Below are 26,571 nucleotides of genomic sequence, written 5' to 3'. Positions count from 1 at the left end.
CACTTCTAAACCTGAGTTGCATTTGTGTTTTTTGCAGATATATTTTTTCTTGCTACCTCAGGGTGACATACATCAATGGAAATCTTTGTGCATGCCTTAAAAAATTCCCAACACTCTGGCTTTTACATGAATTTACATGGTCACTTCTCTATTCTCACCAGTCTCGTCCTCCTCGTATTTACCTAATGGAGACTTATTCATGTGGAAAATTCCATCACATAGGGGTACATTACCGCACAAGAAAGTGGAGCTTCCTCCCTGGAAAAAACAGAATTCCGGATTTTCTGAATCCGGATTTAAAATGTATGAATGCAAATTCAAATTGTGTGCATCTGCATTCTACCTAGGGGCAAACATTCTTTTTGTGATTGAAGCTGAGCATTATTTGCTGGGATTGTCTTTCCTTGATTGTCCCGAGAAAGTGGAAAGTGGAAAAGCAGACACAAACATTCGCTTTTCCTGCCGTAATATTTGATTTTTTGAATTATGTTTCCAGCTGTTGGGTGCATAATATACATTAGAATACTCTCAGCTTGACCATGAAATTCGGTTTTCATAAATGCTCGTGTGATCCTTATATCCATTTGTCACTAGCAGAGTAAGAGTAAAATGTGTAATTTATTTTGAAATATATTTTTGTAATCGAACTTCTTTTGGCAAGATGTCAAGGTTTCAAAATTATGTGGCTTCATCAGAAGATTATCTGTTAAATCAAATGGTGTTGACTTCAGACCTCTTCCAACAAGATACTTCTTCATTGTAGAATTCATATTTATTTAACGAAACCTAATCTGAATCACATCAGCAGAGATGAGAACTGAGTAAGGCAGACTGTCAGTGTGCCTGATGAGGAAATAGCAGATGATGCATGTGCTGGACCCGTTGAGGGTCTGTTAAGTTACATTGCTGATAATTTTGGAGGTTTTTAGAAAACATTTGGAAATATAATTTGTATTGGTAACCTTTGCAACTTTGCATGAGTTTAATTACAACTATTATGGAGCAGATACAGACTGTTCTATGTGGGTTTGGTGGGCAGTGAGGGAGTATTGTGCATTATTATAAAATGTGCATTATTAATAAGTGAGCAGAATATTAATTTTCACTTGATTTCACACACACGTTATAACGACAGTAATACTGTAGAAATGTGTTTGCTATGACATGTCAACGTGTATTTTTCTGGTCTCTGCCAAAAGGCATCAGTTAGACCTCATCGTCATCTGATCCAAAATTCATGATTATGCTGTGTTATTGTTTCTGCTAAACATAGTCAAGCAAGATGCAGATTTGTTTATTTCCAAATGACACAGTTCTCGAAGGGCTCTCTAGCATGGGCTCGCAATTGTAACAATTTGCCAAAGTAATTCCACTTGCACGCAGTATTAGATTTATTCACAATGGTTCACTGTTGTTTTTATAATGATAAACTCGTTTTCTAAAACTTTCAGATGAAGTTAGGTCAGCGAGCTGAATAAAAATCCAGGCGTTGGATTAGTTGTTAGGTGGTAAGGCTGCATGATGATTTTAAAGGCTGTATTCTGATTTAATGAAAATGTTTTTCTTGTGATCAGGCCGGAGGGACTTTGCACTTTCCATACTTCTCCGTGGCGAAATTTATTTTATAAACCCTCAAATTTGCAGATGAGGCAGATGAATTTTCCTTTTTAGTAGGGCTGGTGTCTGATTTCATGCTCATTTTGCTGCACATTTGTGACTTAACCCATCATAAATGTTTCCTTTTATTCTGTACGGTGCGTTTACTGAGAGCCTCCGTGACAATGATTTATGCACTTAAATAAGATTTACAATTTTCAATTTCTGTATTGTCCTCCGTTTAAATGTTGTAGAAAACCTTCTTCATTTACCTAAATTTCCGCTCTAGAATTCACTTTCTGAGTCGTAGACCTTTTTCTTATTTGACTGAAATTTTAAATGTTTGTACCTTGTCTCTGGGACACATTGCCACATGAAATTGTTTTAACTCCATCCCCAATCCACCAAACCAGTGGGTGTACTTATGAAGTGTAAGAATTTAGGGGTGCCCTACGGCCATAGCATCCACCAGAGAATGGGTTGCAAGGTCTGCTGGATGTAGATATGCAGTCCTAACTTCATATAAAGAGTTCTGCAGTGTGCCTGTTGAGCACAAATGTCAAACTTGTCTTTGCCCATCTGGAGCTGTAAAGGGGCAGGTACAGCAAATATTGTCCATGAGAAAAGACAGCAGGGAAATCAGTCTTTTATGCATGGTCACCCTTAATGTTTTTGGCTTTGTCTAGACCATAATGTTAGACTCTGTAAGCTGGGACACAGCTATTCACTGTCACATTGTATGTTCTATAGATTAAAATGTTATTAGCAAGATTGATTTCAACCAATTGGTCTATTTGGGGTTCCTTTAAATTCATAGTTGACGGCACAGTAAATGCCCCAATAATGGCATGGACATTAAATGTCATATATGTGGACTGCAGAGTGTACCTATACCACAGTGCATAAGAGAACAATATATGGCAGTCAGGAGAACTATTGATTTCTTGGTGGGCTGCAGTAACATACAGCCTGGAAAGTGCAGTGGGCCTGTAAGAAAATCTGATTTTATCTATCCCTAAGCATTGCTTGTAAGCCCATAGATTGCTTAACATATAACACATGAAAATGTTGCACACTATATATTTGAAAAAAGTTCTACGTTTTTTCCCCATGGGTTTCAAAATGTAAAGGAGGCTTCAAATGTTTGATACTTTTCATGAAAATGTAACTTTAAAAAACATGCCTGAGCCTAGACTGGCTTTATACAAGGTCAGCCACTCGTCATAGCTCAGCTCAGTTTAGCAAGGAACTATAAATAAGCTAATAAAAATGGTTAACAGAGAAGATCCACATAGACAGAAAATGAATAGCAAGGTCAATTTTCAATCAATTCAGTAAACTTTATTCGATGGCATTGTAGCATCTATAAAAGCATCACACAAAGCAGTCAAGCATAAAGTATACAGTGCATAAGCATGTGGACAGAATATAAAAAGGAGCAATAAAACAAGGTCAGAGTCCATAAAGACGTCACACAATGTAAACGAACATAAAGTGTGTGTCATGACGTACCCAAATAAATATCTATAAAATACAATAAAATGCATTCATCATGACAGTAAGTCAGCAATAAAAGATCAGTTTAACATAGACCTGTGAGCTCTAACAGCAGATTTAATAAAAGATACAAAGTAAAAATCTAAACCCGTGTTTGCACGGATTAAAATCATAAAAGTTCTTCTTTAAAAGTGGAATTAAAAAGGATCATTTTCCTTGCTCTTGTGCTTTCCTGTTGCGAGTGGAGCTGTGCTGAAGCGCTACTGACACTGTGAGCGCTGTTTCTTCCCTACCGCCACCCCTTGCAGGACACGCTCCGCGGGTCCCGCTTCGCGGTGCCCGCTCTCCGTGGACACTGGGGAAAGGAACCTTTTAAAGACTACAGCGGGCGTCCAACATTCAGGGCTGCGAGCGCGTCAGTGCCTGGACTACGTTACCCAGGAGTCCTTGCCACTGACCTGCCCTGAGGCACCTGGGCCGCTCTCCCTGACCGCCACGCCCACTTGGAGGCTGCTAAAGCTACCGGCCCCCGAACCTCCGTGGGACATTTTCCTTGCTCTTGTGCTTTCCTGTTGCGAGTGGAGCTGTGCTGAAGCGCTACTGACACTGTGAGCGTTGTTTCTTCCCTACCGCCACCCCTTGCCGGACCCGCTCCGCGGGTCCCGCTTCGCGGTGCCCGCTCTCCGTGGACACTGGGGAAAGGAACCTTTTAAAGACTACAGCGGGCGTCCAACATTCAGGGCTGCGAGCGCGTCGGTGCCTGGACTACGTTACCCAGGAGTCCTTGCCACTGACCTGCCCTGAGGCACCTGGGCCGCTCTCCCTGACCGCCACGCCCATCGCTCACCTGTATTTAATTAGCCTATTCCCCGCGCTAGCGGGACGCGCGCGGGACGAAGCTCGGGCAAAGGGCGGGCCCTCTGAGGCCCTCGTAGGCCAGTGTAGGCTGGGCTGGGCCTACTTTCTAACACTTGTAGTGCCCTGGAACTGTGGTCCTTGATATAGGAGGCAGTTATGGCTATGCCGTCTGAGGAGGGAACAACTGGGAAGGCGGGTAGATTAAGGAATGGGTCATTGGACAAATACTTTCCTAGGGTCCTGAGTGATGGTGACAAGGAATCCTCCTTGGCTGAGCGTAGAGCTGAGCGTCGATGCTCAGTTGAAAGTTTAAAAAACAGGTCCCTCACTGATATTGCTCTTTATACTACGGCCCAGGAGGGAGGTTCACTCGATATTAGTGAGGAAGTAGCAAGCCAGGATGGTGTCCCTCTTTTGTTGCGGGATTGTACTCCCACCCCCTGTTTGCTTCCAGATCAGATTGTAAGTGCCTCCCCCCCCCTAGTCTCTGTTGTACTGCTGCTGATCGAAATTCCAAGACCCCTATCGTAGCAAAGCCTAGGAAATCGAAGCCAAAACAACTAGTTGTGGTACAGATGCATGGTCCTCCACCTAGTAAGCGAAGGAGGAAAATGAGGGTAGGGCAGGGTAAAGCCAAAACTCCCCATTCTGACTTTGGTAAAGTGTCAAAGCCCCCCATTATTCATGATAGCGCAATAGTGGAGGTGCCAGAATCTCCCCCAACTCAGACACTATCGCTAGTGGCATCCTCACCTCTTATGGGCACTAACGCCGTAGATCATGACACTAATTCTGGGGATTTACCACCAAACGCATTATTTCCCCCTACTTCATTGGGAAACCTGGAATTCTTATTCAGATCTCTGCTCCTGCCCATTAGTGAGAGTATAAAGAAAGTCGAAATTAGACTGACCATCTTGGAGACTGCCATAAACAGCATGGTTACATTAGCCAAAGCCCAGGGGAGTGGGGTTGTGCCACCCACACCTTCGGTCAGGCTACCCTCTACTAATGCTATTAATGCTCCTACTGCTTCATCTCAGCCCCCTAAACTGAAGCCACAGTCTCATGGTAGGGCTGAGCCTGTTTCCCAAAAACTGCATCCTCCAAAACATACAAACATCCCAGCAGTAGGGCCTGGGGGTGACCCCCAAAGGGTATCGATAATGGCCCCCACAGGGAACAAACGGGAGGAACAGGGAAATGGCAGATACACCAGAGGTCCAGTGACCAAGGGGCCTCAAGTGGAGATTCCCCCACAAGCAGTGCCCTTTGTGGTCGTCTTGACTGGGGTTCCGCCGTTAGTGGATAACAAGAGGGAGGGCTATGCTCAACTGAAAAATAAAATAATACATTGGCTGAGTACTTATAGGCCCATTACACATAATATTGATGGGGATATAGTGCATGTCAGGCGGCTTAATTGGTTGGGCAGCAGATGCAAAGATATTGAGGGGGATCTGGTGGTGGTTAACTTTAGAGACCCACGGGCAGTGGATTATATATTAAATTGGCCCACTGGAAGTGGGGACAATTGCATTACCCCCCGGGCTCTGACATATTTCTACCCTAGATCAGTTGTGTTCCCCCCAAATCATGTAAGTGGGTTCTACCCTCCCAGACCCAACCCCCCGCCACTATATAGTAACATCTATGTTCCTTATGGCCAGCACCCCGCCCAGGCGGCTGACCCCTTTGGCTGGATTACGGCACCCCAGAGACATAATAGAAATAACAATAGCAGAATGGAGCATTTGAGACCCTTTACCCCTCTGGAGACTAGCAATAGGTTCTTGTTGCTATCCGGTATGGAAGACTGCGACTGATGTCTACAGTCTAAGAGGGAGAGAGGTGGCCGACCAGGTGCAGCAAATCTAAGGGGCACAGATTTGGAGGCTCTAAGGGTAGTAGGATGTAAAGACACTAAACAGGAGGGCCCCCCAGTAGTCCAAAGTACGGATAGTAGTATTCCCAGAGTCCCCTTGGATGTACTGTGTGCAGATAATATAGTTAATAGCATTGCATCCCCCAAGTCATTTATCTGTGTGGATGCCAGTCCCACGCCCAAGGAGGGTGGAGGGGGTGGGAGCAAGGGGGACCCTGCTATAGTTCCTGTGGGTCACAGGGTAATAAACCTGTTATCTTGGAACGTGGCAGGGTTAAAAAGGAAGATGGCTCTACCAGAATGGCACACATTCATTGAGAAGTTTGATGTATGCCTGTTTCAGGAAACCTGGAGTCTGCTCCCAATAAATAAACCTGGCTACACTACATTTTTTTCCCCAGCAGTAAACAGAGGGAAGGGTAGACCAGCGGGAGGACTAACGGTTTGGATTAAAATTGATCTGGATTGGGATGTTGCCACTCACGATACAGAGTGTAGTGATATACTACATCTCTCTTCTAGGGGATATATTGAGGGGAACAGGCTCGAACTATTCAATGTTTATGCTAGAGGGGCACCGGGGGATACTTCTTCAGCAACTTTAATGAGCTTAGATTTAGCATTAGCCAAGTGCCCCCCAGCGGCCAAAATTATAGTGGGTGGGGACTTTAACTGTACGTATGAACCCCTTTTTGGAGACGATCCTCTAGGCACCGAGGAAGAAGATTCTAAATGGTCCATCCCAGCTTTGTCACTACCCCCTATCCGAAAATGGTCAGCAAGGGCAATACAAATTAATGCCCTTACTAGGGAACACAAACTAAGAGCACTCAACGGTAGGACCTTGTCTGACAGTGTTGGTGCAATGACCTTTAACAGGCTCAATGGTCCGTCCAGAATCGATTACATCTTACTGGACATTAGATTGTGGAAAGACCTAATAGATATGGAGGTGGTAGCTACACAGGATAGTGACCATAACCCTCTATGCAGTAAGTTTAGGTGGGGTAACCCCAAGGGTAGGGGGATGAGTGCGCCCCTGAGGTTAACCAAAGAGATTATCCCTTACAATAGTAACCGCAGGCTGAAATGGGACAAGGCCCAATTGCAGGAGGATCAACTGGGGAGCATAAAATCTCTTGTGGTAGATCTGTACTTGGATTTGGAGGCATGGGAACAGGGAAAGGGAAGTGCCCCGGAGCCACCCATTGCCCTTGATATAGCCTACAAAACCAAAATAGAGCAAGTGAGCCAACACTTTTTTTCTAAAGGGAAATGCCATAGAGTTAACAACACACCTCCCATCTCTAGTAACCCTTGGTACTCGGCCGAGTGCAAGGGAAAAAGGAAAGAGCTAACAGTTGCCCTACTAAAAAAATATCCATCACTAGTTAGAGCGGCTAGGAAGGATTACTCAAGAGTAGTGGCATTGGCCAAACGAGAGTGGGAGGAACAACATTGGCAAGACCTAAAAGGTGCAGTCAGCATGAGGAATTCAAGGCTATTCTGGGACCTTATTAATAGAGCTAGGCAGCGGAGCGCTCAGCCTTTAGCCGCCCACATAACAAGCCAACAATGGTTTGTCCATTTTCGGCTCTATATGGTGGAACTGAAGTCGCCTCCTGTCCAACGGTAGCTAGAGGTTGGGGTGGGGAACCTATAGGGAAGCCCGAGGACCCATTCTCGGCCTCGGAAGTAGTAGTGGCCATTAGACATCTGACCCCGAAGAAGGCGGCTGGTCCGGATGGGATCCCAGGGGACCTTCTGATCGAGGAACCTAAGGTTTGGGCCAATCTAATTGCCACTATAATGAATTTGATTGCCAGGGGGCATCCCGTGCCAGACTCTTGGAAGGGGGCAGAGGTGGTCACTGTGTTTAAGAAGGGGGCTAGAGAGGACCCTGCCAATTACAGACCTATCAGTTTGATAGATGTAATCCAGAACGTGGTTGGCAGGGTCATTATCTCAAGGGTTGGTGAATGGATGGAAGAGAAACACATCCTCTCCCACCTCCAAGCAGGATTCCGCCGAAAGGTGGGTACGATGGACCAGGTCTTTCGCTTTTTTGTCATCTATTGGAAGTCAGTTACCATCAAAAAGGGCAGCCTTTACATGGCCTTCATAGATCTCAAGACGGCTTTTGACCTGGTCCCTCGAGTAAAGTTGTGGGAGACACTAGAGAGGATGGGCTTCCCCGGTTCACTTCTGAGTTTTATTGCAAGGCTCCACGAGGGGAACTATGCGAGGATCAGATGGGGCTCCCAGGGACACATGACAGATAGGGTGCCCGTGAGGAGGGGAGTACGCCAGGGATGCGTTATGGCCCCGACCCTCTTCTCTTTGTTTGTGAATGGAGTGGTGGACCATCTGAGAGAGGAAGAGGCGGATGCACCATCCCTGGCGGGGGAAAGAATCCCCACTCTACTCTTCGCAGATGACACCATACTGATTTCTAAATCCCTGGTGGGACTCCAAAAGCTTCTGCACCGATTTAGCACCTTTTGCACAGACAGAGGTCTTAGTATCAATGCCTCGAAAACTAAGCTCATGGCTCTTTCACCCTCCAAAAGATTTAGAAATAATTTTACGCTCAATGGGGCACCCTTGGAGTTGGTTGATTCATTCGACTATTTGGGGGTGCGGATAAACAGTCATATGAATTGGAAGGACCACCTGGCCAAAATGTTACTTGGCCACAAATGAGTATCAGGGGTGACCCTGAGGGAGCATCGGGAGTCAACGAGTAAACCTGTGACACCGGTTATGGCAATCTACGAGGGCCAGATACTCCCGGCTGCATTATATGGCTCCGAGCTATGGGGGTTTGAAAATGTTTCTGAGCTAACTATAGCGGAAAATAAGTTTTTGAGGGACGTGGTGGCTCTCCCCGTTTCTACTCTGTTAATTCCACTGCGGCTAGATCTGGGCAGGCGATCCTTCAAAGATTTAGTGCGGCTGCGCCCACTACTGTTCTGGGCTCGGCTGCGAAGGACCAAGGAGCTTGCTAAATACGCTGCTGGGCTGGATGAACTAATACTGCTCGACATCGGTAATAAGATCGGGTGGTTGAGTAACGTGAGGCAACTGGTGATGCAAGTGGGCCTGAGTGATGTGTGGGAGAGCCAAATGCCACCCCCCAAACCAGTGATTAAGAAGCTATACTGGGATTGGGTTCAGGTTGAGCAACACGCAGTAGGGCTGGGGGTTTACTCACTGAACGGTTTCTAGAGTTTAAATGGGCTAGAAAGTTGGAACCCTTCCTCGACCTCATAACCACGCCCCTGGACAGAGCCCTTTATTTAAAACTCCGGTACGGGACCCTTCCGGTGCATGAGTTCACCGCGGGGTGGTCTAATGCTGGTATTCCTTCGCGTCCCTGCCCTGGGTGCGCGGCTCCTAAGGAGTCAGTGGCGCATTTACTTCTTGCCTGCCCCGCTTATAAAGTTGCAAGGAAGGTCTGGTTGAAACCAGTATGTATGGGGTTGGGTTTGAGGTGCCACAGAATGGCCTTACGAGTACTTACTATGGACCCAACATCCTCTGCCATGGTATGTGGGGTGGCTAAATATCTGAGCAGTGCATGGTTGACTCGTTCCAGGAGATTGAAGTTATACTCCACCTTACCAAATTGTTAGCAGGCCTTATTGGTAGGTCGCTATGATGTGACTGGAGGGAATTGAAGGTATTAACCAATATGTAATAATGTACTGACGAGGATGTTTGATTGGGGTCCATAATAATCACAACTGTACTGTATAATGTGTAGGCTCGAACCTTTTAATCATGGATTTTACTGTTGATAGTTTTTTACTAATGTTTTATTGTGTAAAATGTATTCTTTTATGGTGAGAAATTTTTACCGAATAAAGATTATACAACAAAAGGATCTGGTATATTTTACATACAATTTGCAAAAGAATGAAGCATGGATTGGCCAGCAGCTGCAGGTCCTCCGCTAAGGCAGAGGAATGTCGCCCCACTGCTCTGCGAACCGTATAGGGCGAGTGGGGCTGGGCTGTCCAGTGCAGGGGACAGGGGAGGGAGTGTTAAGCACACTCCCTAAGTGCCTATGACTGCTTGGCTGGCCCTCTTGGGTCGGCCAAACTGTCATGCGCACTTAGCACCTTTCCCACCGGTGTGCATGACACAGCCTGCTGGTGCACATGACCAGCCTCGAACTACAGCACTCAGACCAATCACAACACTTCTGTCAGGCAGCTTTATGATTGGACAGGGTATTCTGGGAGGCTGTGTGCTTCCTGTTGCTGCTTCAGAAAACAACAGAGGAAAGGCGGCAGCACCCAGGTAAGTCAATTTGTTTTTGCATTCCCCCCTCCACACCCGCCACCTCACCACCCACGCTCAGTAGCAGCCACTGCTGTTGGCCATATACATCATCATGGAGACATGGCTTAGTTTTGAAGTAGTGTACAAAACTCATGTGGAAGCAGAGGAGATATTTCACGATATCTACCCTAAAACGGAAGAGCAGGGAACGTTCTCAGCAACTGGGTGCACGCAGGATATAATTGGTAGTGTGATCAAATTCTTTCAAACTAAGATAGCTGATCTCTTCAGGCTTTCTCTCCAAATCCCTATGCCTCCGGATTCCAAAGAAGTATGAAAGGCTTGTGCCACTGTTCTTTTTGTTTATACTGGCACTTGTTAAAGGGTCCATAAAAATGAACTGCATCCCAATTTGAAAGTGCTCGACCCTCACATATGAAATCCATGTGATTTGTAGCCCTCTATCCATTATAATATCTCTGGTCAAGGCAGCCTCATCAGTACTATCTTTCCGGTGCTCTCTGCCCTCCGAAAGGGAGACCTAACGTAAACCCTGAAGCTGCCACCAGCAAGGGGGTGCCTGCTACCCTGTGCATTTTCCTGCTTCCCCTGCAAAAACACCAACCGCTCACCTCCTGGAGCCAACATCAGGCAAATCGTTCAACCGCCAGTGCTCTTCTATGGCCGAGCATACCGCACATTGCTGCTGAGCCTCAATGATGGACTCCTTACAGCTCCACAAACTCTCCGACTTCAGGCGCTGAAAGACAACATTCTCTGCAACGTGGTGACTTCCCGGGAGCAGCTTCTTAGATACAAAGCATGGCCATAGCACCCGCCAAAAACGGGGATCATTGCTGACAAAAACTCTAGATTCAACCAAACCTCTATAGAGGACTTGGCCACTTTTTCATTAAGAGTTTAGCATTAGAAAATGTGAATGGTTATTTTTAACCATTGACTCTGAATCTAACCATATGTCTTGATTAACACTCACACTTATAATTTGGTCTGCAAAGAAAAATTCTGATCACAATAACATGTGACTGATTGCAGAAGCAACACCCTGCGCAATAAATTCCTTTCCAACATTTACATAACAAAGGATGCACAGGAAAATCCCATAATTGCTGAAGCATTCACACAATCTTGTTGTCCATTCATACCCCATACTAAAGTGCCCAACCAAAATACCGTCACTCACCATAACTGACAGTGAAATTACCAAATGCTTGCTGTGTGGATTAATACAGGATAACACTAGCACCCCCAACTCAGTGGGCTACCCTATATCCCCACTATATTTATGTTTCCTATGGGCTAACGTGACATTTTGTTGACACTCCAACAATTAAACAGCTAAAGAATTCTGACTTGGAGACCCTTTCTGTATGTTATATTGCTATTAATATGAAACATCATTTTTGGCGGTTTCATTAGCCTGATGAAATAAATAAAGCTGCCTGTAGGCCGGATATGAAAAAGGTAACATTGTTGCTTTTTATTATTTCAATAAGTTTTATTATTAACATAATAAAATAGAAATAAAAGATTAAGGGACGCATGTATCAAACATTCTTACAAACCGCTGCCTATTGGTATTAGAAAGAGACGCCCTAAACATGCCCCCTCCTAACACCGAATTGCAAACCCTATTTGTGATTCAGTAATAGGTTACCGAATTGCAAATAGGGTTTGGTACATAGGAAAAGCCTTTTTCCGGTCACAAATGGGCTGTTTGCGAGCAGAAAAAAGATACATACATGTGGCCCAAAATAGTTTCTTACAGTTACCCCCATCTAGGGAACATTTCACAGAATGGGATACTAATGAAAGCCAATACATCATCAGTGAGCAATTACATTGCCAAAATGTAGCCCAGAGTCATAATAGGTATCTTCCGGTCAGTTTTATAAAGGAGATAGTAAAGCGATAGGGGCTTCGAATTTTGGTTATATATTTAAGCATTACTATAAATTAATGAGATTCCTAGATCTGTCTGCCCTAGCTTTCCAGGCGAGCAATGCACCAGCCGTTTACCCATAATCTAAGTTCTGCATACACCTGGCTTACCACTGCGCTTGGCACTTTTGGTCTATTTTAATCCTGTAGTCTTGCCTCGCATCTTCTAGAAGTCTCTATACCTGAATCCTTGCTGCGACAGACCCTAAGTGGGCCCGAAGCAGATCAGCCTCCAATGAACCCACTTTGTCCTCCATATCTTTTAAACTGAAACGTTCAGCCTTATTTTTTACATAGGATAGATTTTGTAACACTCCAATAATGTATGCCATAAAGGCATCCCATACGACATTTAGAGAGGTAAATCCAATATTGTCCTCAAAGTAGGCCACGCATTCCCGCTTTAATGCCTCTCCCATCTCAGATTCAGTGAGGATAGCCATCTTTAGTATCCATCTTGGCCTGGGTGGCCTGCTATAACCAACTAGAGAAAAACTAATCGCAGCATGAGCCAAAATATGATCAGGAAGGATATTTACAGTGGTTATTGCTTCTATGATGTTCCTGTCTACGAAGAGGTAATCTAACCTTGAGAAATGGCCATACTTTTTCCTATGAAAATTAAAATCTTATCTGGCTCCCATCTTATACCTACACACATCTAGTGGGGCAAACTCATGCAACATATTCTTTAGTGTCTGACGCCCCTGAAGGGCATATCATGACATCTTCTATTAGACCTGTCATGTATGGGGTCCATAAAACATTAAAATTGCACTCAACTATGATAGGAGCTGTAACTTCCAATAAATTCCATTCAAGGTTAGATAGATAGAAAGGATCGTCAATATTGGTCACAGGAAAAACAGAACACTAGCTCTGCCTCTCCGCAATCTTTTTTTTAAGTTTAAAGAAAAGTTTATTGAGCAAAAAGAGGTGTCAATACAATAAACATAAGTGATACAGAAAATAAGCAAAATAAGCTAGACAAACATTGCATAAATAGCAAAAAAGGAAAGTACACTGGTTATGGAAATAAGTGATGTTATACACTAGAGAAAAAAAAAGGAAACGGTAGTAAGCCTCTGCGCAATCTTAAGGAGCAATTATCCGAATTTATCAACTTTGAAGGATTTGATAACGCAGCCGTCCCTGTTTTATTAAAATAGCTATACCCTTGCAATGTGCTGCCTGCTCTGAAACTAGAAAACACTCTATCCAAGGGTATTCTGAAAATGCAGCACAACCTTCAAGGGTGTATAAGTGGGTTTTCTGGATCAGACAAAAATGTGCTCTACTCTCTTCCAGGTACTTCATCACCAATCTCCGCCTACCCTTGCACCTAAGCTGTTAACATTCCAAGATAAAAATTTTAGCTCATTGACTCCCCTCATCTTAAAATTTTTAACTCAGTGCTGTCGTGGACCGATGCAATGGTGCATCAAAATTCATTCTAGTTTAATAGAGGACATTTTTTTTCAGTCAATTAGTTGTGAATGACAGAGGGTATATCTCCGATTAAAGGGAGTACATGGAACCCTGCCTAGTCTCTTTATTCTCCACACTATATAAGGAAGAGATCTCTCCTAGCTCAGAGCTTCTTAAGGCCTGGCTGAATAAGATACAATTGCCTAGTTTAACAACAATGAGTAATGAGATACTTGAGGCTCCCATAACTAAGGAGGAGATTTGTTTAAGTCTCACTAAAAGTAGGAACGGTACTGCTGCAAGTACATATGCCCTTCCCAGTGAAGTGTATAATCTATTAATAGAGGGGCCGATACCGACTTTGGAAACCCTGTTCAATTTGATATATAGACAGGGCGGACATGTCCCTAGGCCTTATTCTAATATCCAATAAAGACTCTTATAGCCCAATCTCCCTGCTGAATGCGGACTGTAAGATCTTTTGTGAGTATTTTAGCGGGGAAATTAGCTAAGTTTGATCCATAGTTAATACATCCAGACCAGAAGGGTTTATTCCAAAGAGGCACATGGAGGAGCAGACTCAACAGCTTATTGGTACAATAGATCTTGTCATTAAATGCTCAGCCCCCTAGCCTGTAGTTGCCTTGGATGCTGCTAAAGTTTAGATTGAGTGTGTTGGGAGTTCCTTTGGGAGGTCATGAGAGTAATGGGATTCGGCCCTAATTTTTTATATACTATTAAAGAGGTCTATGAGGGTGCACCAGCTGGGATTTTCTTGAATGGGGCACTCACTCCCAGCTTCAGTATAACAAGAGGGACTCAGCAGGGTTGCCTCTTTCATATTTCCTATTTGATATATGTATAGAACCTCTGGCTCAACTGCTGAGATCTGATGTTTCCATAGTTCCCTTTAGTTTTCCACCTTATAGCAGTAAGGTCGCGCTCAATGCTGACGACCTATTAATCTATACAGCTGATCCTGCTATATCCATTCCAGGGGTGGAACATCTATTAGTGCAATTTGACTCTCTTTCTGGTTATTCAGTAAATACCTCAAAAACTGAGATAATGTGCTGGAACATTAACCCCTTAAGTGCTGCCGTCGGCCAACGGTCGTCACGGGCACTACCTCCCCAGTGCTGCGCACGACCGTTGGACGTCCAGTTCAGCACCGGATAATGGACAGCGCAGCACTGGGGAGGTTTGTTTACTAGCTTTAAAGGGGTTAAGGACTGGGATGGGAAAGTGAGCCCCATTTTAGATATCTGGGAATCTCAATAGTGGAGGAGATAAATAAAATCCCGCAGCATAATCTGCAAAGGGCCGCTAGAGAAATAGACCCTTTATTAGCTAGATGGAAAAACCTCCTGTTAATTATTTCCGGATGTGTCAATTTAATAAAAATGGTCTTCCTTCCTAAATGGACTTACCTCTTCAATGCCATTCCCCTTGGGTTTCCAAAGTCAGGCATCAACAGAATTCAGTGGAAAGCCATGAGTTTTTATATGGGCCCATAAAGGCGCCAGGTTTGCCTGGAGAAAACTTCGATGTAGGCCTGACAAAGGAGGATTGGCCCTGCGTGTTATTAATTTGTAATGTGCAGCTTTCCAATTAAAAAATCTTCCGATGCTGCTGGTGAAGGCTAGCAGCTCCACTTGGGGGAAGCTCCTTGGGGAGATGGTGAGGCAGTGGCACATGGAGGGATTCCTTTATAAGTTTGGTACTCCCAGGTTCTTCAAGACAGTTCGATTAAAAGTATTAAGATCTGCCCCGAATTTACGGTATAAGGTTAGGAGAATGTGGGACCTTTGTTACTGTACAGACTTGGATCCAGTTTGGGACTCTCCTGGCACCCTGTTTTGTTTAAAAGGTGGCCTAAGTCTACTACTTAGTGGGTATTACATCATAGATAGATCTAGGGACATCGGAGGGAGTGTATCCATGGGAAGTCTTAAAAGCAAAGACTGCAAACGACTTGTCTAGATTTAAGTTCATTCAACTGTCCTCCTGATTTGCGGCCTCAAAAAAGGAAATTGGGGGTGACTGGGAGCTGGAGCTCTTTCTCCCAGACATAAGACCTAAGAGTAAGGAGGTTGCAAGGTGGTATGAGAAGCTTTTGGAGGTTGAGGAAAAGAAGCTAGCACCTCCTTACTTAGTCTGAAGTGGAACGTTTAATGAGAGAGATATTGAAACAGTTTGGGATAACTCCCCGAGGTTCGTCTACTCTATTGTCAAACCAGCCAACCTGAAGAGGAACCAATTTTTAACCATTAACTGCCTGTACTGGACTCCATTTAAAATTGCAAAGTGGGCTCCTCATCTTCCCCCCAAGTGTGTAAGGTGTGGCTGTTTAGAAGCCAATGATGCCCATATCTTTTTTGAATGCCCCAGGTTGAGTGATTACTGGGGAGGAATAGAACTCGCCCTAAAAGGTATCTAGGACAGAGAGATAAACTTGAACACAATGCTTGTTCTTTTTGGAGGGGATGAGAAAATAAACAGGTTGTTGAGGAAACCACATGCAGGGTTGCTCTTTTATCTGATTCTAATCTCCAGAAGAAAAATATGTATGAAATAGAGGGACCCTCTACCTCCGTAAGTGGAAGACTGGGATAAGGCAGCTGTCAAGGTCTGGCGATTTGATCTGGGCGTGGAAAAGGGCCTCACTCCAGAATAATGGACTGACTTTTCAAATTGGTGCGGCTCTTTGGGTATCAATTACTCATTTCAATGATTACACCAAGGAAACGACAAAGGTGATGGTCCGGTATGGTACCAGGACCTGGGCGAATGCAGTGACCGCAGGGCGGATAGTTTGATGGTGCGGTTAATTGAGTATTGCAGACGCCTTCTTGTGATATGAGGATAAATAAAAAAATGAACAATTACTATAAATGAATGAATGTCATTGGATAGCAGCTAGTACTGGAAAGTGTAAGCTCTTAGGAACTGGTTAGAATTTCCAACCATTTGGAGAAAACATCGGTGATTAAGCAACAGAAACGTCAGTGTAACACATGCACCTTGAAGGAATTCGATAAAATGATAAGGTCATTCAGGGTGTTTTCTTTTCCCTCTTGTAAGAAAGCATCTAATCTTTTCCAATGAGATCAGTCATTATTGATGAGTTGCAATTATTGTGTTGTTAAGTCACTCACATTACGGAGGGAGCAAAGCCATACTCCGCGTGTATGTATGGAAATGGTGTGCGCCGCTTTCGGAGCTGAAAGAAATCTTTTAATCCCCATTGTCAAGAAGAGATCCAGTACTGATTGGATGACATTTTCAAGAGGTATGCTTGGGATGGTAAAGGTCCTTAAAAAGCAGAAACGTAGATCAAAATGTTTACACTGCAGATTTATTTTCCATATTGAGAGATATCAATCAAAATGAAAGTGGATATTGATATTCAAATCTCATATACAATGAAAACAACTAATGTTACTTTAAATAAGATTGAATTTGCCATGTTTCGCATATCTCAGGTAAAATATCACTTTATGGGAAACAACATCACTTAGTGCTTTTGCAGCATAAAAGCATTAGCAACCATCCTGCGATCAAATAGGATCAAGCTTTTCTGATTCATAACTCAACCCTAAAGAGAACAGAAATCCACTGAATGTACAAAAAATTATGTATATGCTGCCAATAGCTACTTGGCCTCAATAATGAGTTAATTCCACTGTGATATTTCATGTGCAGACGTTTAAATAGAGATTATAATGTACATGTAATCAAAATGCAGATATTTGTATTCCACTGCTTGTAGTGTTTTGCAGCATTTTATAGCAGTGTTTTTCTTACTCTGTGAATGTCCCCCTTTAGGAAAAAAGGGGCAACAGGGTATCCAGTAATACGCTGTTTGGAAAGCAGGATAACATTTGATACTTTTCATACATATTCAATGAAAATTCGTAGTTTTTTCAATGGGGCAGCTTAACAAAATATGTTTTTTAATAAAGAGGGTTCAGCATAAAATGACTAATAATAATGATATTTATTGCACAAAAAATCATATTTTCAGTGTTTGATTGACATTCCACTTCCTTATTCTCAGATTACCTTTCCGCCTCACCCAAATAATGACGTGGTGATCCTAAAATTGACTGGTCACAATGCCTTTTGAAGTCCTTTTCTTTACCTTTGTGTGGACTGTTGTATTTGAAGCCGCTCAGTATCACTTATCATTTGCTTTGGGATAAGTTAGCTTTTTATCCGGTAGTCCTGGGCACAGGCTTGACGTCTGAGCCATGCATGCCTCATTGGCAAACTGGAAATATGAGGTCAGAGACATGGCACTGACTTCAAGCTATATTCACTTAGCCACAAGATAAACTACATCATGCACGATTCAATCATGTGGCTTTCTGTATATATTTTCCATCTGGTGGCAGACAGTTCCACTACTTTTTTAATATTTCTTTTCTTATAGCTTTAAAAAGAACCATTCCTTCAGAGGGTTTGCCAAAAGCCCGGATCCTTTCACCGTCTGTATTTGTCAGCATGTTCTGCCTCTTTGTGATCCTGCGAGCTACTCTGCTTGTAGTAACACTGTGTGGATTTGAATCAAGTCTACCGTTCAGGCCCAGTGGTTTCAGATGGCCCTACCATCGCTGTCATGTCAATGTCCATGAAATATTTGCATCCTATAAATTATTAAGGAACATTGGCATATTTGTCTATTTAACTTTTTAAATTGTCAAGATATGTTGTGGCTATGTGTTACTGATAACATAACTTTCACAGGACCAGCTGTATCAACGCTATTTGCAATCGCAAATGGTCCGTTTGCGAATGCAAAAACAAATTTTCCGAAACATTTGCGATTATCTAAATTGCGAATGCAGTTAGGGAATCGCAATTTGTGATTCCTTAAATGTAATTTATGTAGCCATCGCAAATTTCGATTTCGCATTTAGGAATCGCAAATTACCACCAACTTCTTAGGGCATGTATGTGCCCCACATGTGCACATATGCATATTTCATGGGTGCATCAAGATAACCTGTTGGCCACCTTGCCACTTGAAATTGCATGCGCAATTTGAGAGTACCTATTGGGTACTCGCAAATTGCGCATGCATTTCCCATTCATTCCTATGGGGCTCTAGGCCCATAGGAATGAATGGGAAGCCATTCCTTATTTGTGACTCACAATTTGCAAGTCTCAATTAAGGAATGCGTAGGAATTGCAAAATACTTGAAAATCCTACATACATTGCAGTTTGCGAGTCTTTAATAGCGAATTGGTAAAATTTGCTATTATAGACTTGCAAAATCCAATTTTGATACATCTGGCCCACAATCCTGATAGGTGTATCCTTTCAGGTAGAATGGATGTCTCAGTTTTTGTAATTGTTTTCTGAGTTCACTTAAATAGTGATTGGGCGGTGGCATGTGCTCAAGCCATCCTTAATTTGACAATTATAAAGGAAGCCACTTATGAAAATGTAATCAGTTGACTAGTAGCAGCATGGGAGCCTATTGTAGCAGTTATAGAGTCTGAAATTCATTATAGCCCAACCTTGAACATTTGACCCTACACTATGACCAAAGATGGGGCATGACTATCAGGACATAGAATACATTCTAAGCTGGGCTTGGAGACTATGAGATCCCTGCTTTAAAGTACTGTAATTGTTACAAAACTTTCAAAACAATACACAGATTTTTTCAGGCAGATTTAACCCCACTCATGTTCAAGAGAGGAAGTCAGCCTGAAAGCCCTGGCAGAAATTCCAAACTAGATAAAATATGGGAGGGTAATTGTCTAGGCTACTCCAAGGCAGTAGGGGCTGAAAACAAACAGAGAGAACTGCAGACTATGCAAATGCAGAAGTACACAGATAGTTGGTCTGTACAGAAAATTAGATGTTGGGTCACATATATATTGTTCCTGCCAATAATTTGATGTCACCAGTGTTAGAGACCAGAGCAAGCCCCTCATTAAAAAGAAATGCACTGGAATCTGCATCTTCTGAACCACTCCCACGTCATGGGATGGACAAGCGGTATGCTGCGTTAAGGGAGGGCCAAATGCATACAGAGTCTTTACATCTCCTTCCTGCTCTAAAGCTTGATCTGGATATAGAAACAAGAGCCTGCTTACAGAAGGGCCAACTCACTGTAGGACAGTGGGTGCACACCCAGTAGGTTTTCACACGTAGAGTTCACAGCACAAAGTGTGAGGAATGCATCTGCATGCTCTGTCAAGATCTCCTACTGCCCAGAGACAGCTGTATGTATTCCTATTCAAATCTATCCCCGCCGAACTTGCAAGCCCCATTTTATTATTTGGGCCCAGGTAATGAGATGCAAAACACTCATATCATTTTTGGTTATCCGTTTCATAAACTTTCTTTAGATTATTACATCCTAGTCTCAATATGCATTATTTCTAAGTATGGTGGAAAATTCGTTCCGCTCGCGGAATTTGCGAATGTTTGTCAATTTCGCGAACCGTGAATTGCGCAAAAATGCCCAAAAACCCGCAATTCACGAGTTGGCGGATTTTTTTTCTTGTTCGCGCTTCAAAAATACAATCTTTCGCTTGCGGCATTGACTTACCATGGTTCTGCGTTTGCTGATGAGTTTTCCTCCCTGTTCGCGTGCGCTGCGAGATTTTGGTAGCTGGCTGAGCCATGCCGCGATCGCGTACACGTCATTGCGACCTGAAACAGGAAATTGCAAACACGAACACGTCATTGCGACCCTAAACAGGAAAAAGGCATCACAAGCAGGCTGGTTAAGTGGAAACAACATGTTCGCGACCACATGCGCAAGTTCTCATTCCTGAACTGGTAAACAAATCTCGCGAACACTCCCAAACATTTGTTCGCAAGCTCACGGAATTTGGGGGATTTTTGCGACTCGCGATCGTGGATTTGCAAATTCCGCCCATGCTTAATTATTTCACATTTTATGGTAGATGCTTTAGTGATGTAATTGTATATCTACTCATCAGGCTTGTTCATCGGAACTCGAGATCTTACATCAATTCAGTGGTGTAAGCCAAGAGGAGTTTTTGTGGTACTAGATTACACCATAAATTTCTTTGCCTTTAAGAAAGGTGACTGAGTCTTAGATATTGTGCTAAGTCAGCTGGAGTTATCCATCTTTATTTGTTCGTGTACTCTATAAAATTCCAGGATGTTGTCCCCTCACAGAACCTTATGACCCTTCAAATTAGATCTCATTACTCCCACACCACCATCTGCTGGTTGGATAGTCATGGCTGTGCAGCTATTCAGTTACTGGTTACAATGGTGCATTTGCTTTGGCTTAATATTCCTTAAATTATGTGACAGTGATATAGACAGAACAGCATCAATATTGTTTGGTTCCACTTAGTGGCTGGAGCGAAATTATTTTTTTACAGGAATTTTCTGTAGACAAAAAGAGTTCCCAGCTGAATGAGAGATCTAGGTCTCTTTTATTGTATCTATCACATGTACGGCTTCTGTCAGTCCTCATAAACAGGTATCACCACTCTCAGATTGCTGATCCCGTCAATTCCAAACAGTTCTCCTCCAGCTGATAATCAATGTCTCCACAGCCCTTCATTTTGTCTTGGATCTCAGATCTCTGATCTAGTCTGCTATATTCTGTAGGCAGAGAAGTATCTGATTGTCCAAATGGTGTTGGATCCATCATGATCAATGTGGTGTTTTTGCCTCGACATGAGGCAGCATAAGGGGTCTTGGTACTGGTCATATTGATATCAAAGGAAAGTGAGACACTAAATCCGGTGACATTAAATCAGGTGACGGACGATCACTAATGTTCCTGACCCACCTCTCCTAGTGATGTTGTGCATATTATCCCTAACTGCATGGTTTGTTAACTGTTTCGGCACAATGCCATACAGGTATGTATTGAAATTTAGGCACAAACCTAGCTGCAAAGCTTTGCAATAATAGAGGTTGTGGGGTGATAAACAACCGTATACATAATATTGATGTGTTACACATTGATTACTTGTATGATTAAATTATGTTTCAAATATTTGCAGTTGCTTATCACGTATTTACAATTTTCCACCACTGGAAAGCAAGTAATGTGCCAAGAATCAAGCGGTTTTCATGCAAGTGCCAAAGGTGTGATTATAATTCCAAGTGAGCCACAATCCCACATCTCCTGACATGAGTTGAATGAATGAATTGATGGATGCAGTATGAAATGCTATTATTTGATCCATACTCTGAAAGGAAAACACTTATAATGCAGAAGGCTCTTAGGAGGTTAAGACTGACCTGTCTCACAGCTGAGAGTACTTTCACAGCTTCTGTGACATATACCTTAGGTCAAGCCCTGATTCCTACCCCAGCAATTGATATTTGCATTAATGTAAAAAATAGATCATTCAGTCCATCAGCCATGCCACTGGGTGAAATCCAAGAAGATTGGTATCATCGTGTATCTTGTCAATTTCACTAACTCCTCATTTGAATGGGCACAGCAAAAAAGTAAGTGCTGCTGTAAACAGACGTACAGATGCTTCAGAGGACCCTAAACCTTCAAGCCAGGCTCAGGTTAAATGACTTAGCTTAAACCTGTAAAAGTCCTGGAACTCTTCTTGTCCTACTTCACTGGCTACTAAACTAGCAGTTAAGTATGTCAATTCTCCTGCACACCACCAACAATGGAGGAATACCTGTTTCATCAAGAGCTACTAACAGGCCTTGCCTGCGCAGCCACAGAACCGATGTGCTCCGGGTAGACCAAAACGTGTAGCCCAAACCACCTCCCAGGCACCTCAGAAAAACAAACAACAAAAGAATAAAAAAAAGGATCAGACACTAAAATAGAAAGGAGGTACGTTAAATCAAGGTACCTTTTGAAGTGTGAAAAGTATGAGGATGCAGCAGGTAATTCCAATGTACACTACCAATGTCATGATGGTTACAAATACCCAGCTCCTTAATACTCCCCTCAAAGGAACAGGCTAATCTGAATTATCCTCAACCTTAATGAAAGCATTGAAGCATCAGTATGGAACAAATAAATGTGCCCCCAGATGAATCTGAAGCATTTACTTCAGTCCAAACATTAAACAAGCATGGTGGATATTAAATAATTGGGTGACGTAAATTACTACTGGCATCTGCAGTGAAAAGCTCTTTGTAATTTCTCAAACAGAATAGAGATGAATGTTACAGTTCTGCATGAAGGACCATCTAAGTGATACAGAATTAGATTACTACACTGTAATGCAATATGTCCTGTACTGTATTATATTATACTACATTTCCATACTACACATTATGCTACAGGGGATACACCAGGGACAGAAGAAACGTGTGCACCTGTAGCAATGAAAACAGCATCTCCTACAGCCACATAACAGAACTCCTCTGTACAGACCACCGCTGCATCCACTTCTCCTTCAGAAAACCAACCATACAGAAGCATGCCCAGCGCCACCCCAGTAGAAGCTGGAACAAAGGCTCTGAAGACCAGCTCACCTCCACCCTCACCAGCACCACTCCACCGACGACACCAGATGCCAAAATTGCAGCACGCAGTCCCCACCTCTGGATCACAAACTGCATTGACACCTTAGCCCCCTATAGAAAGCCACTGGGCAACACATCAATAAAGCAGGCTGGTTCACCCTTGCACTCCAAGAATCCAAGCACTCCTGGCGACGACTCAAAGACATGGAGGAACAAAAAAAAAAAACAGAAACACCTACCGCCTACACAACAGCCACCACAGTTCATCACACCTTATCAAAGCCACAAAAAATAACTTCCTTCAAGGCCGAATCCTCACCTACACCAACTCCAAAGAAATCTATTCTATCATAAAGGAATTTGTCAACCCCGGCAGCGAAACAACAGACGTCCCGCCATCCCAAGACCTCTGCAACCAACTCAGCACCTTCTTTCACCTCAAGAGTAAGACCATCTACGATAACTTTGACAACCAAGTCCTCTGCACCACCCCAGTCCCCACCCCTAACAATGTCCCCCAACAGACACTGTTCACTAGGATCCCTCTCACGACAAAACACACCTTGAAGACCATGGAGAGCATCCATTCTGAACACTCTCAGACCCCTGCCCACCCCACATCTTTCACAAATCCGCCATGGCCATCACACTCTAGCTATGCCGGACAATCAACCGCTCCCTCGAAAATGCCACATTCACCGACAACTGGAAACACACCGAAGTCAACCCCCTATTGAAGCAAACCTCTGCAGACCCGACAGACCTCAAGAACTTCAGGCCCATCTTCCTGCTCCCATTCACAGCCAGAGTCATCGAAAAGGCTGTTAACACCCAGCTAGCAAACTTCATCGAAGACAACAACATCCTGGACATCTTCCAATCTGGATTCTGCAGCCACCACAGCACAGAGACAGCCTTACTCGCCACCACCGACGACATCCGCTCCCACCTCGACCAGGGCCAAATGGCAGCCCACATCCTCCTAGACCTCTCAGCTGCTTTCGACATGTCTCCCAACGCAGAGGAGAAGTGTGGCTCACTGGTTAGAGGAGGCAGACCTGGAAGCAGAGGTCAGCCCGGGACCAGGGTTCACTTCCCGGCTCGGCCGGGTCTTGAGTCCTAAAATGTCCATGGACTCGACAATTCTCGCTCCGGTGCCTACTCGATTCACGGGTTCACACTCTGTGACTCTGGGCAATAGCTTGCTTAATCTCCACAACGGCCCCTCGCGGCGGGATGCCTGGCTTTCACCTTGCGGATACCCTGCCGGGGTTATCTCACAGGGGAATACCAGGACGGGTTCCCTAAGCAAGCGCTTAGAAACCGCTTGGTGATTTGCGCTATATAAATTCCTGTACATTCAGAGTAGCCAACTGACTACACCACACCGGCATCCACGGAGAGGCCCTTGACTGAATATGTTAATTTCTCACAGGCAGAACTCCGCGAGTCAGACTCCAGCCTTTCCTCTCAGAACCAACAGAGACCAGATGTGGAGTGCCCCAGGGATCCTCCCTCAGCCCTACCCTCTTCAACAGCTACATGGCCCCCTTTGCAACCATCATCATAAACCATGGGCTCAACATAGTCTCCTACGCCAATGACACCCAGCTCATCCTCTCCCTCACCAAAGAACCCATCACCTGGCACAACTTCCAAAAAGTGATGAAAGCCATCACCACCTAAATGAAGAGGTGCTACCTGAAACTCAACTCAGCAAAAACGGAAGTCCTCATCCTTGGATCCATCCCTTCTGCCTTGGAGGACACCCGGTGGCCCCACACCCTGAGAAACACCCCACCCGGATGGACCATACACGAAACTTCAGCATCATACTAGACTCAGTGCTCACAATGAACCGCCAACCGGAATGAGACCCTCTCAGGGGGTTAGCTGTGCTTTAAAAACCGCTGAATGGTTGAGTGATAGCAATAGAACAGAGCCCACCTACGGATACTTATGGTGAGAATTCGATTAGGGGTTGTTGTTTTTTTAGGGTGGCTGCCACTGTCCCCCTCAAGTCCAGTGAGGCTGCCAAAGCCTACTCTGGAGACTAGGCTCTAGATGTATCAAGCTTTTTGCGATTCGTTAAGGCCGAAATTCGCAGAATTTCGGCCTTAACGAATCGCAAACGGACATTTTGCATCTTTTGGGATGTATGAGAAATCAGCAAAATAAGGAATCGCAAAAAAATTGCGATTCCTTATTTTGCTTAAGGATTTAAGGAATCGCAATTTTGCGATTCCTTCAATGCCATGTATGAAGCTTTTTCAAATTGCGAATTCTGGTTAAGAAATCGCAAATTAACACCAACTTGAGGTTGGTGTTAATTTGCGAATACCTTTCAAAATTCACAATTTAGCAATTTTGAAGGTGGCATGTGACACACATACATGCCCATAGGGCATGTATGTGCGCCATATGCACACACATGTAAGTTTCAGGGGTGCAGCCGGGTGTCCATGAGACATCCCTGCACCCTTGAAATAATTCTCAAATTGTGATTAGCAAATTGCGAATTCGCAATTTGAGAATTATTTTGCAATCATTCCTATGGGCCTTCTGGCCCATAGGAATGAATGAGAAATTCGCAAATAAAGAATAATAAGGAATCGCAAAAAAATAGCGATTTTAAACATACATCCCATTTTGCGATTTCTAAATAGCGATTCGGTAAAAATCGCTATTAAGAAATCGCAAATAGGAACGATGATACATCTAGGCCTAGAATACGAATCTCATGACTTGGTTCTATGAAGTGATAGCTGGAGAGATGATCAAAGGATTGGCATTCATACAAGGATACTGTGTCCTTACTTGGTAACATATATATATATACATTTCCAACAAAAGCCACATTGGACGTGTGATCCACTATTGCAATGTCCCTTGTCTTCAGAAGAATGCAGTCTGCAGACACAATGATGTCTGATACCTGAGCCTGTGTCCATTTGTCACGTGACACATCTGAAAATGTTCTCATTTCACAGTGTTCTTTAGGTAAAGGAATCTGGGTTTCTGTGCCATAATCCAGTGTTCCTATAAAAGCCTTTCTTTGAAGTTAAACAGTGATTCCTTCCTATTGTACAGGGTATTGTGCAAGAAAGGAGAATCACTTAGGCCTCAGAGGCAATGTACGAAAAAAACGCTTGATTCCCGTGCGCTGCACAGAATGACCTCTTTTTTAAAGAGTTTTATTTCTTTGTTTGCTTTGGGACACAGTGTTATGATCTAGAGAGGGGATATGATGGTGAGTATGTGGCATCCATGGCGCAGCGCTTATCCGCAATGCCCCATGCTCATTACTTAGTCTTCCTAGCACCGACAACAAGCCCCTTGCGCCACTGTTACATCACTTTTCCCCATGTTAAAAGTGATGCACCGGTGGTACAAGGGGCTTGTAAATAAGCCTCTAAAGGGCAGATTTACAAGCCTCTTGCGCCACCGTTGGACAGGGAAAGCCATTCTACGTGACTTTTCCTGTCCTTGTAAATACGCCCCTTTACATGCAGCCCTTTGTGTGAAAGGGGTATTTTATGGGTGTTGCTGTGGGTGTTCCTGGAAATGTGTCAGAATGCTACACCACCCTGGGGGTGGTGTA

General features: G+C 43.8%; 1 protein-coding gene across 1 annotated transcript in view; it reads left to right on the top strand.

The window, feature by feature from the left end:
- Positions 1–26,571, top strand: part of EDIL3 (EGF like and discoidin domains 3) — a 1,767,398-nt gene that overhangs the window by 551,371 nt on the left and 1,189,456 nt on the right. The window lies entirely within an intron of this gene.

Source organism: Lissotriton helveticus, chromosome 2_1 (assembly GCF_964261635.1).
Source record: "Lissotriton helveticus chromosome 2_1, aLisHel1.1, whole genome shotgun sequence".
NCBI classification, from domain to species: Eukaryota; Metazoa; Chordata; class Amphibia; order Caudata; family Salamandridae; genus Lissotriton; species Lissotriton helveticus.
This window is presented reverse-complemented; position numbering and strand designations above follow the sequence as displayed.